Below are 11607 nucleotides of genomic sequence, written 5' to 3' on the forward strand. Positions count from 1 at the left end.
AAAACAGGGATGGGTTGGCACTGTACTGGGTGCAGACGCTGCTCACGCCTTGCGAATGTACGATCATTACGCTTCAAAGTGGATGAGCTTCAAGCCGTGGTAAATTTAAATTTACCTGGTATTATTTGTATCACAGAAAACTGGCTGGATTCCGACGTTGCTGATTCTGCTATCTCGCTTGACGGCTTTTGTTGTTTTAGGAACGATCGTATAGATGGATATGGAAGTGTTTGTACATATGTTACCTCCCATATTCCCTGTAAACGACTAGTAGACTTTGAGTCTTCGGATGTTGAATCCCTTTGGCTTACAATCTGGCCCTTCCGACTACCGCGTGCTGTCTCACTGATTCTACTTGGTGTAGTATATCACCCCCCAAGAAATGGGCCGAATGATAACAAGATCTTATTGGAACACATCCAAAATAATGTTGATTCATTTCTTTGCAAACATCCTGAGGGTCTTGTCGTGGTATGGGGAGACTTTAACCCGATCAGTACTGGGATTACTGAATAACAAATCTAACTGGACTAGTTCAAGTGATAAAGGTTTTAACGCGTGACTCTGGCACTTTGGACTGGTGTCTTACGAATAGGCCAAAATTTTTTTTCACCACCCAAACAGCTACCCAAGATTGGCACAAGTGATCACTACTCCGTCCTTATACGTTCAAGATCATATCCCTCGAGAAAATCGTCACCCGTCAACACACTGCTAAAGAAGGATTTAAGACCTAGTAAAGTGGACGATTTTGGAAGATGGATTACGCAGTATGATTAGCAAAATTTATTTCATCTCAGGAGTGTTAAGGATAAATTTGACTTGTTCTCTACAACAATGTCGGAAGCAATGGACCGCTTCTTCCCTTTACAGTGCACAAAGTGTTGTACTTCTGACAAACCGTGGATGACTTCCAAGCTCAAGTCCTTAATTTCACGGCGTCAAAAGTCCCTTGTGTCACATAGTACAGATTCTACTGCTTTTAAACATTGACGAAACATGGTTCGGCAGGAATGTAAGAAGTACAGAATGAACTTCTATGAAAGGAAAGTCGCGGCCTTGAAAGATAGCAGTGTAAAACGGTGGTGGAAGGAGATTAAGGGCTCGACATGTCAGAGGAGTACTACTGACAACCGGACCTTTCAAATGCTGGATGAAAACATCCCGACTTTTACCGATTTCGCTGATTGCTTCAACAATTTCCTTGCGGGATTGAATGCTCATTTTATTCCCCTTGACTTGACGGACTGTGAACTGGACCTTCAGGTCCCTGAGTAGCTCCTTGTTGATCAAAGGTTGGTGTACAATGCTTTGCGACAAATAAAGCCCAGCAAGTCTCTAGGCCCTAGTGCGATTCCCAACAAGATCTTAAAGGAGTTTGCAGCAGAATTGTGCCCTGTGCTCACTGACATTTATAACTCATCGTTAAAACAGGGCTACGTTCCAGCTCAGTTGAAGCGTCGCCTCCCAAGGCTGTGGACAGTGATTTAAGACCAATTACTCTCACTGCTCAGATAGCCAAAATCATAGAAGGTTTCACACTTAGCTCCCTGTATAGCCAAGTCATTGATAACCTTGGCCCCTTGCAATTTGCCATACCGGAAAAATCAACGACACATGCCTTAATTTACATTTTACACTGCATTTTAGAAGCCCCAGACTCTGGACACTGCTATGTTAGAATTTCATTTACTGACTTTAGCAAAGGGTTCGATCTTACTCACGTGAATTAAGGAATGGGGCAGAATTTAAAAAGGCTAAAAATTAGGAAATAATTGGAAAAATAATATTTAAGCATTCGTTGATCTTTCTTTTATAAAAAGCTTACTAATCCATGGGGAAAGAAAACGTTTCTGTGGGTCACGTGACGCAACCGTTTTTCAGTGCTTTAATTTGGCGCCATTTGTCTCCGTTCTCTTTGGTTCAAGTTTACACCACTTTTTACGGCATCAGATTACGGTTAAAGCATCCAGGAATGGCCTTCTATGTTCTGTGTTTTTGAGCTTAATCGGGGAATCCGGGAAAATGCCGTTAGCTAGTGTGAAATTGTCATTCTTTTTTCGATGAACGGCAATTTACTCAATTATTGGTGTCTCATGAGGCCATTTGAGATGGAATCTAAAATCCCCGATTGATTGCTAGTTTTTTACAATAGCCTTCTGGTTTTAGAATAGAAAAGCCGTCGTCTCAACGATGGTAAAGTGGTGTATCCAACGTTTTTAATACTTAACTAGCAGCTCGATGTGTCCGCCATATTTGAAAGCGCGGCCTAGACTTCGGAAAACTAGAACCGAGAGAATGTTCTTGCTGCTATAGCAACAAAGCCTTTCCAAGATGGCGGACAAGATTGCAGTGGAAGGGTCATAAAGTTTGTAAGTTGTTTTTCTCGTTTCTTTTGCGTCATTAAGGAGGAACTTTGCTGAATGAAAACATTAAATTTATTTATATGCAAAACTGGTATTTTTCATCTCTATATACTTAAATTTGAGACGTAGTAAAGAAGTAAAGATAACAAGATTTCGACGCTCTGAACGAAGGACAACTTTCGTAATAAAAGAAATCTTAACTGTCTCTCGGAGTTTTGCGCGCACTTCTGACTCCTAAAACATTAATTGCTAGTAGAATAATAGGATATCATGTTCCTGTTCTAAATTATCCTTCGAGTTTTGGCGCAATGTTCAGATAACTTTGAGTTTTTTGTGGGGTAAACATACGCTTCGATCTTGCTGAATTGGTTTCAACGAAACACCTTCAGAATTACCGTTTTACATTGTCTGAAGGAATTTAAAGGCTTTTCAGCTGAAAATTCAACGTCTTTTGCCACACGAAGGATTTGAAGAGTCGCTAACTCGAAGGAAAAACATCGCGGCTTTTATGGCGGGATTTTTTTAACTGTGGCTTCGCGCGTGTAGCTGCAAGGAACAGTGTTAATGATGAGAATGGGAAGGTTATTTACGACAAGGGCACTCGTCTACAGAGGTTCTTGAGTACATTTTCTGAAAACAAAGAAGCTTTTGCTGTTTCTCAGAACACATTCGACAAATGGCTGCACGTACTTCTTAAAAACTTTAAAAAATGGCGCGGTGAAAGCAAGTCAAAATACTTACATCACTTCAGTTCATTTGCATGGAAATCGCTGTCAGCTCTTATGAAGGGATTACATTCTATCTCGAACTGCCGGGAATGTCAAGTGAATCATCTGCTTTTTCAGACACAATTCCCTCTGAAAACTAATCGACTAAAAGGAGCTGACTCAGTAGCTACATCCACAAAAGAAGCAGGGAATTTGACAAAAACAACCAAGGCTGTAAAACCTTCAAAGAAGGCCATTCGGGATACTGCAAAGAGCATCTATTTGAACATTAATGAGCCATTCAAGAATCTCTACAATATCAACCTTGCTGATGCCTTAACAAAGGTACCTGAAATTGGACTAACACATGCAAAAACTAAAGTGCAAAAACAAAAGGAAAGAAGAGAAACTGCTAGGCGATTCAAAAACAGTGCTGAAGAACAGTGGTCGAAAGTTGACTGTGACACCATGCTTGGAACGAGACAGTCATTTAAACAGAGAGAGTTACAAAGAAAATCTCTTTATTTTGAGTCCCATGAAGAGGTAGTCTCCCTCGCAGCCGTTTTTTATGGATGTCACACAACGCTCCCCTAAAAGAACGGCTGCTGACAACCGAACTACATTCCTTTCTCCGAATTGGCCGATCACAGCTCGGGTTCCATTTTCAGGAACCTTTTCGCGCCAGACTCACCTTTTGACACTCGTCCAATCAGATATCGTTTTCTACCGCGATCCTCATGTGGAAATTACAAGACAAATGGCGGTGCTTGAAGGAGCTTTTCGCAAAGCGTCGTCAAAGTTCAAAATTTTCGAGCTTAAAGCTCACCAGAAGCTTGCAATTAAAAAAGTTTAGTCGAGAAAGATGTTTTTGTTAAGTTGCCTACAGGATCCGGGAAATCGTTAATATATCAAGCACTCCCGCTCGTGTTTGACCATGTTACCGATGAAAGTGGTCATATTATTTCTCTTTTGTCTTTTGTTTTCTTTTTTTTCGCTTTGTTTCTTTTCTTTTTTTAATTTTTTGCTTGATTTAGTTTTCTTTTTGTGAGTTAATCGATTCCCTTTTTATTTTTTCATTCAAAATTTTTAGAAGTAGTAAAGAATCCAGAAGCGTTAAAAACGAAATGCATCATAGTTAATTCAATTGGCAGGTGCTGAGAGGAAAAACATCCAACATGGTCTTTTTAATAGATACGTGTACTAGCGCACTTTGAGTGTCGGTCCCTTGACAAAAAAGGAACCACCACAAAATTGCAAGATATCTCCTAAATATCTACATATTTTTAATCGTTTCTCTATTTTTACCGGCGCTGCTTTTTTTGTTTCTTTCAATAAATTTTTTACGAGGAAATGCTTCCGTGAAACATTTGAACGGGCCAAAATGATGTAACTCTGACGATCACTTAGACCTAGATTAATGCTGATTCATGAAGCATCAATTACAAATAGGGCATACAGAGCCAAAGTACCTGGTAAAGTTTTGCCATACAGCGAAGATTATACAATCGCTATCATCATCATCTAAAGTTTATCGTAGCCATCCCTAGACCGGAATGCCTCTCATGTTATCAGAATAATTTTTAAAAGAATCATCGAAAAACGAAAAAACGGAGCACAACAATGGAACAGAAAAACTCTGAACAGAAATAAAATGGATGATGATCACCATCAAAGATTAATTATACACAGCACATCATCAACAATTTATCAACTGTATCATACAGAGATGAATCATGTTTTAGTCATCTGAACTATACCAGAACAAGAAAAAGAAAATGATGATACCTTTCTCAATTTGTCTCTCTGCCAAAAAATCGATCTTTTACAAGCAAATTGGGGAGTCGCGAAAAACAAAACTTCGTTCCTTGATGATAAGAAAAACTAAAAGGCAGAAGATGACGAGTATTTTGCATAAAAAAATTTATTTGTAATCCAATAACCATTTCCCATAAAATTTTTCAATTAATTTACTTCTAAGCAAGCCAATAAGAAAAGAACATCGTGGGCCTGCAACCATCTGGTTTAGCATCAATTGAGTCTCAACTAAAAGCAGTTTATTGAAATAGTTTTTCCCTTCCAAACGGTTTTGAGTTAATTGAAAATTATTTTCAACTTGCTGTTATAGCTTATTGTTAACCTACTTTGTGTTTTGATCATTATCTTTGGTTGACACCGCTTTACCTTAAGATATCCTTGTTCCTTATTTCCTAATTAAAATGCGCAAACTGAAATCTTCTGTTGATCTTCATTTGCAATAATATTGCCACAGAGAAAACATCTGTTTCGACGTCGACACAACTCGGACTAGTCTCCCTCGCAGCCGTTTTTTTTGGATGTCACGCAACGCTCCCCCAAAAGAACGGCTGCTGACAACTGAACTACATTCCTTTTTCCGAATTGGCCAATCACAGCTCGGGTTCCATTTTCAGGAACCTTTTCGCGCCAGACTCACCTTTTGACACTCGTCCAATCAGATATTGTTTTCTATCGCGATCCTCATGTGGAAAACACAAGACAAATGGCGGTGCTTGAAGGAGCTTTTCGCAAAGCGTCGTCAAAGCTCAAAATTTTCGAGCTTAAAGCTCACCAGAAGCTTGCAATTAAAAATTTTTTAGTTGAGAAAGAAGATGTTTTTGTTAAGTTGCCTACACGATCCTGGAAATCGTTAATAGGGAGTTTAAGCAAATCAAGCACTCCCGCTCGTGTTTGACCATGTTACCGATGAAAGTGGTCATATTATAGTTATTGTTGTTGCGTTGTACCAACGTGCGGAAACACTCGATAATTCGGGCCGATTTCCTGTACCGGTGATAAGAAGCCACGAACATAACTAATCGGGTTCGCTCCAGCTAGCAGCGGACTGGCAAATGAAGAAGTACAAGTAGTGTAGGAGACGTTGGCCGACCTAAATTGCAGTGTTCTCGAAGCTTCGCCCGGTTTGTTGACGGCAAGCACGCGCTTTTTTCCTCCTGATCTCCATCTGTAGGTCGAAGCAAGCGTTTAGCCCTTGGCCTAGATTGAAAGGCGTCTTGTATTTCCTTTTGATTATTGATGTAATTTACTGTTTCTTATATATTCTGACTTTTATAATCTGTAGTAAGCTCTTGAAATAGTGCGAATAAAGAGTTTCAGTTCAGTTTTTAGCTTCTACTTTCTCAGTTGCTCGCTGAAACTTTAACAACCGCTCAAACAATCTAGCGTTTGTGTCGTTGGCGTAGCAGTTGACGTCTATGTTAAGCGTAGATTCTATAATTTAAACGAAATTGTGAGAAGTTTTCCCAAAAATATATACTCTATCTTTACCAGGGCACAACGATGAACATGTGAAACATTTCGAGCTCTCATCGACAAATTTCTCAGTGTTTCTCCCAATATCCACATTTTCGCGTGAAACCTTACGTCATTCAGATTTTCTGGTATGTGATTGGTCTGTTCAATAGACCGCGACCAAACCGCAAGGACAATGAGAAAGGAATGTAGTTCGGTTGTCAGTAGCCGTTCTTTTGGGGGAGCGTTGCGTGACATCCAAAAGAAACGGCTGCGAGGGAGACTAATGAAGAGGCTAAAAGTCGGACTACGAAGAGGAAAGCACTCGAGGAGGCAGGCCTTCGAAAGGTAAAGCGTCACTCTCCAGATCCCAGTTCCCTTGACTTTGACAAAGATGGTCTCCTACAGGAAGTAAATGCAATGAAAGAGGGTGATAAGGTGAGAATAAACTAAATAAAGATACTTAAAACAGTTGGAATAAGAAAATTTTGTTTAAATCATGATAGCAAATAACTTCACTGCATACATGTATGCATGCTATCAATAAACTAACTGTCCCCTCTCTGGCCAAATGACCAGAATTACTTCCATTCCCCATCACTTTACTTTTCAAATGAAAAGATAAATAATAAAATTATAATGAAAACAAAAGGTTTCATATTTGAATCTTCAATATTTAGTTCACAAACATTTGTTTGTTTTAATTCTGTTTTTAAGTAGTGATTGAAATATTACTTCCCCTTATTTACAGATCGATTTCTCTGCACTGGCTAAGAAATATGGAGTATCCAAGAAGACAACAGTAGGAAACATGGTGGTGAAAGAATTACTTAGCAAAAATGGCAAGAATTTGGAAATCTTCAAGCCCTTCAGAAAAAATAACCCACTCCCAAGAAGGCAGCTCAACAAAGCCTTTGGAGGGGAGATCCCAACACCAGTGCCTCACACAGGTGCAGCCATAAGAGAAACTCTAAGAAAAAAAATTGCAAATGGGGAATACCGCTTGGGTGAGATTATAGCTCCAAAAACCTACCAAAAGCTAACATTGGATTCCAATGGTACTCTCAAGAAAGAATGTTTCACAGTTAGTGGCAGAAAAATACCTCCACTAGAAATCAGGAAAAATCTTTAAGCAGAACATGAGGAAATGGGTTTGGTGAGAGACCTCTCAGAGGCTCATTATGAGGCTATGACGTACGAAGAGCTGGAAACTCGCTTGCAGGAAATTGGAGAGTTAAAAGAGAAGCCTGGTGGTGAGACAACAAGGGAGGAACTGGTTAACTCGCTAAAACACTGGGAGCGAACTCGACACCTGATAATCTGGTCAGACCACTCAAGTGTTATGAATCATGGCCATATCCTCTTGATGGTAAATGCAATTTATGATCCAGCATTTTATTACACATCTCAAGAGCTTGAGGGAAAGGATGTCCAAGAAATGGTGGAGAAGCCACAAATTTACCTTATGGCAAGGTGTAGAGACACCATCGAAGATCAGCTATTATACAGTGACACCTGCCTGGAGGACATCCAACAGCTCACTACAAAGATCACCTCTTCCCACAATGTATTCATCAATGAAATCTGTCGCATGTTCCATGGTGACCATCCATCACAAGAAGTTGAGAGTGGGGAGCAGTTGGGTGGAAAATTTGGCTGCTGTGGTTGCACTATGTCATCAACACAGTACTCTGACCACATAGCATCACTAAGAGCCCCACAAATCACCTTAGAAGAGCCAAGGAAGAAAGTCATTGCAGGTCCAGCAGGCAAAGAAAGGAAGAATGGAGGCGTGCAACCTTTCCAACAAATGAGTAAGGATGATATGATCAGAGAGTGCAAAGGCCGAAACCTCCCAACAGATGGTTTGCTAAAACCAGCCTTGCAGAGCCAGTTGAGGAAGGAGCTTAAGGGCATTCAGCGAGTCCCTGCACTGTGTTTTCCTGATCAAAGTGCTTCAATGAAAGACCTTAACTTAACCCAATATGAAGTTGTGCCAGTAGAACCCCTCCATGATCTCAAGGAGCACATAAATAACATCTTGAAGGAACTTCCCAAAACACATGTCTAAAACATTGTGCCCTTATCAAAAGCAATATGCACTAAAAATATTTACCAGATGAGGGTAATTTTTACCCGAATTGACCAATCAGAGTGCTTTGTTTGTTTCAGTTTCCCGCCGGGTAAACTTTACCCTAGTGGGGTAAACTTACCATTAGCAATTCGCTCGTTAGAGCCCTTCTATGGGCTGTATCGACGTAATATAATTACATTCTTTCGATTGTGCCTTCTTAGAATCGAATTTCGCGATTTGGAGTTGAAAAAGGTGCAAAACCGATCAGCTAATATCTAGGATGGCGCGCTTTTGGATTTGTCGGGATTCGAAAATTGACACTCCTTTGTTTGCAAAGTCATGTTTGTTTTACCTTTATGATAAAATATTGTTGACATGAAGGTGTTTTATTGGCAGGTTTTAGGTGACAAGGGTCGCTTTCCATTCAACAAAAATCACGGGTTCAAAATGTCGGTATTTTCGCTGGCCGAATGGAACGCGTCCGACCGTATCTAAGAGGGTACACTAAAAACGTATTCCTAAATTTTCAAAAACTTATCGCGGAACTTTTCCCGTTCCATTCGATTTCTGACCAGAAATCTCGAAAATTTTGGTCAAATGGAAAGCGCCCACCGTGACACATGTAATCTTTAACCATCTTGGTGAGACATGTAATCTTTAACCATCTTGGTGCCACGTCACGCTCTGAAACCTGCCGAGATGTTTGTTGATTCCACGAAAGAGGAATCAACAGACATCTCAAGATTGTCACTGTAGCCTAAACCATTTTTAAGTTCTGGAATTATTCTAGTTCTAAAATGTCATATTGGAGAACGGGGTGACGAGCGTGTACGGCACTTTCTAATTGTCATTGTTTTTTACTTCCTTTTGTTGACTGCTCGGACAATAGTCGAAATAATAGAATAACTGGTAGTTTCAATGTCAAAGTGGGTGCCGGCGTCAGAGCTTGAAGGAAATACTGATAAAACGACTTGAAATTAACGGTATAATACGGGTTGGTGTGGCTTTTTAAAAGAGAATTACGATTTTTCCAACTTGTTCAGTTTTAAAGGGCTTTTGTGAAACAACATCAGAGCTCCCCCAAATTTTTTTGTTGAGTTAAGAAAAGAACGTTTGCTCCGAATGGCACCATTTTTGACTAACGCTTCACTGCTGCTGAATGCACTGAGAAAAAAATATTTCCATGAAGTAGTACTTGATCGATAACTTGGCAAAAATTGTTCGCATAATAGAGCAGCCAAACACATAAAAATCTCTTGTCCTCTATGAGTCATCACTAAATCGTTCAAGACCTTGATGAATACTTCCACAAGCAATTAAAGACATCTATTTTAAAAACTCATCTCGTCTATTGCGCCCTTGATTTCGAGCAGAGCGGGACGGCTGTCTACCGATATTTCCACGTGCATTCTACGTGATGTCATTACAAACATCCCGGATATACAACACGCAATCGACTGCGCATGTCTCCGATCTAACATCTTGATGAAAACAATATACCTTCGCGGGTGTCTTTCCCAAAAGAAATTGTCAACGCACTGTTTGAAGCGTAACTACCGTAAACTATATTTATTGATGGAAAGGTTACGAAATACGCTATCCGAAAAAATTGTTTTGTTAAGGTTGATCTTGTTGTTCCGATTAAAAACTTGAAAAACAGACCGCCGATGGGAACGCAAAGGCGTCCTGCTGAGTCTCAGGAGACTCTCGGCAGAAACACATCTTGCCAGTGACAATCCTTTATTATGGTTGCTGGTCGGGTGCCGGCACATGATGACTTCTTAAAACACTAACTCTAGTCCTTCTCGATGATAATTTTTTTCTCGCCATTCTTCGTCAAATTTCTTTTTTCTCTCGCTTACAGCTTGTTGATTCATACTTCAATCACGAACCTACCCCGCCCTAAAAGCGCGTAATACTTTAGTGGCCCGTTTGGCTCGGCAACGGTAACAAAGGAGCAAACGAGAAAAAAGGGGCTGGCTCGTTTGGTGAATAATTCTAAATTAGCCACTTGGAGCTAACCAGCGTGTATGCTTTATAAAGGAGATACTTCAACCCTGGGGCGCGCATTTCTGTTTTACCGCGTAATTTGAAATTGCAAATTCTCACACCTTCTCTACTTGCTCGTGAAAAAGCTTAACCTCGACTTGCTCAACTTTTTAATGTTATAAGTGGTTATACGTGGTTTCACATACCAATGAAAAACCAGTTCCTATTAGTACATGTCAACTTGAGTGATGTGGTAACAGTATAATGGAACGTAGGTGACCACAATTTGAAAAGGAAATTAGCAAATTCCTCTCAGTGTGAGATGAAGCTTGTGTGCGGCAGTCTTAATAGGCAAACAGTCGGTGTAAAACTGAGACAGCTACGTTCTGAGATTACGTTCCCTTCTGTGAAATTATTCGGAAAAGATAAAATTTTCTTAATTCTTCCTGTTGCTTTCCCATGATAAAATTTTGTAGTGGAATTTCTGAGGAATGGTGGCTGGTCTACGTAGCTGTAAATTTGGACAACTTATTTATTACAACATTTTCCGTCAATAGTGGATATTGAATTAAAAAATCGCGCTTTGTCAGTGGGTGCCGGCGTCAGAGCTTGAAGGAAATACTGATAAAACGACTTGAAATTAACGGTATAATACGGGTTGGTGTGGCTTTTTAAAATAAAATTACGATTTTTCCAACTTGTTCAGTTTTAAAGGGCTTTTGGGAACAACAACAGAGCTCCCCCAAATTTTTTTCTTGCGTTAAGAAAAGAATGTTTGCTCCGAATGGCACCATTTTTGACTAACACTTCACTGCTGCTGAATTTACTGAGAAAAAAATATTTCCATGACGATATCTTGGCAACTCCACTCGCGAATCGGCAAAAATTGTTCGCATAATAGAGCACCCAAACACATAAAAATCTCTTGTCCTCTAGGAGTCATAACTTTAACGCGGATGTTTTCTTTGCTGCGTGACGAGACAGCAAGATGTTTACAGATTACATGTGTCACGTTTTCTGCGAGCGAAACGCTGCGCACCTTACATTACAGTTCAACTTGTTGATTATTCTATCGATTTTGTAAAGAAAAGGAATTTTGGAAAGGAAATTTTTGTGGAGGCTCGAGGATCCATCGTGATCTTCCAAGTTACGCTGCTAAAGTCGCCGGATAGAACGCTTTAATTAGATTACACGCCTGATACTT

General features: G+C 40.0%; 1 pseudogene; it reads left to right on the forward strand.

Annotated features, from left to right (window-relative positions):
* Nucleotides 1-7105: 7105 nt before the first annotated feature.
* On the forward strand, nucleotides 7106-8790 carry LOC148721876 (uncharacterized; annotated as a pseudogene).
* The last annotated feature ends 2817 nt before the right edge of the window (nucleotides 8791-11607 follow it).

The sequence above is a fragment of the Stylophora pistillata genome, chromosome 10, assembly GCF_964205215.1.
Source record: "Stylophora pistillata chromosome 10, jaStyPist1.2, whole genome shotgun sequence".
Lineage (NCBI taxonomy): Eukaryota > Metazoa > Cnidaria > Anthozoa > Scleractinia > Pocilloporidae > Stylophora > Stylophora pistillata.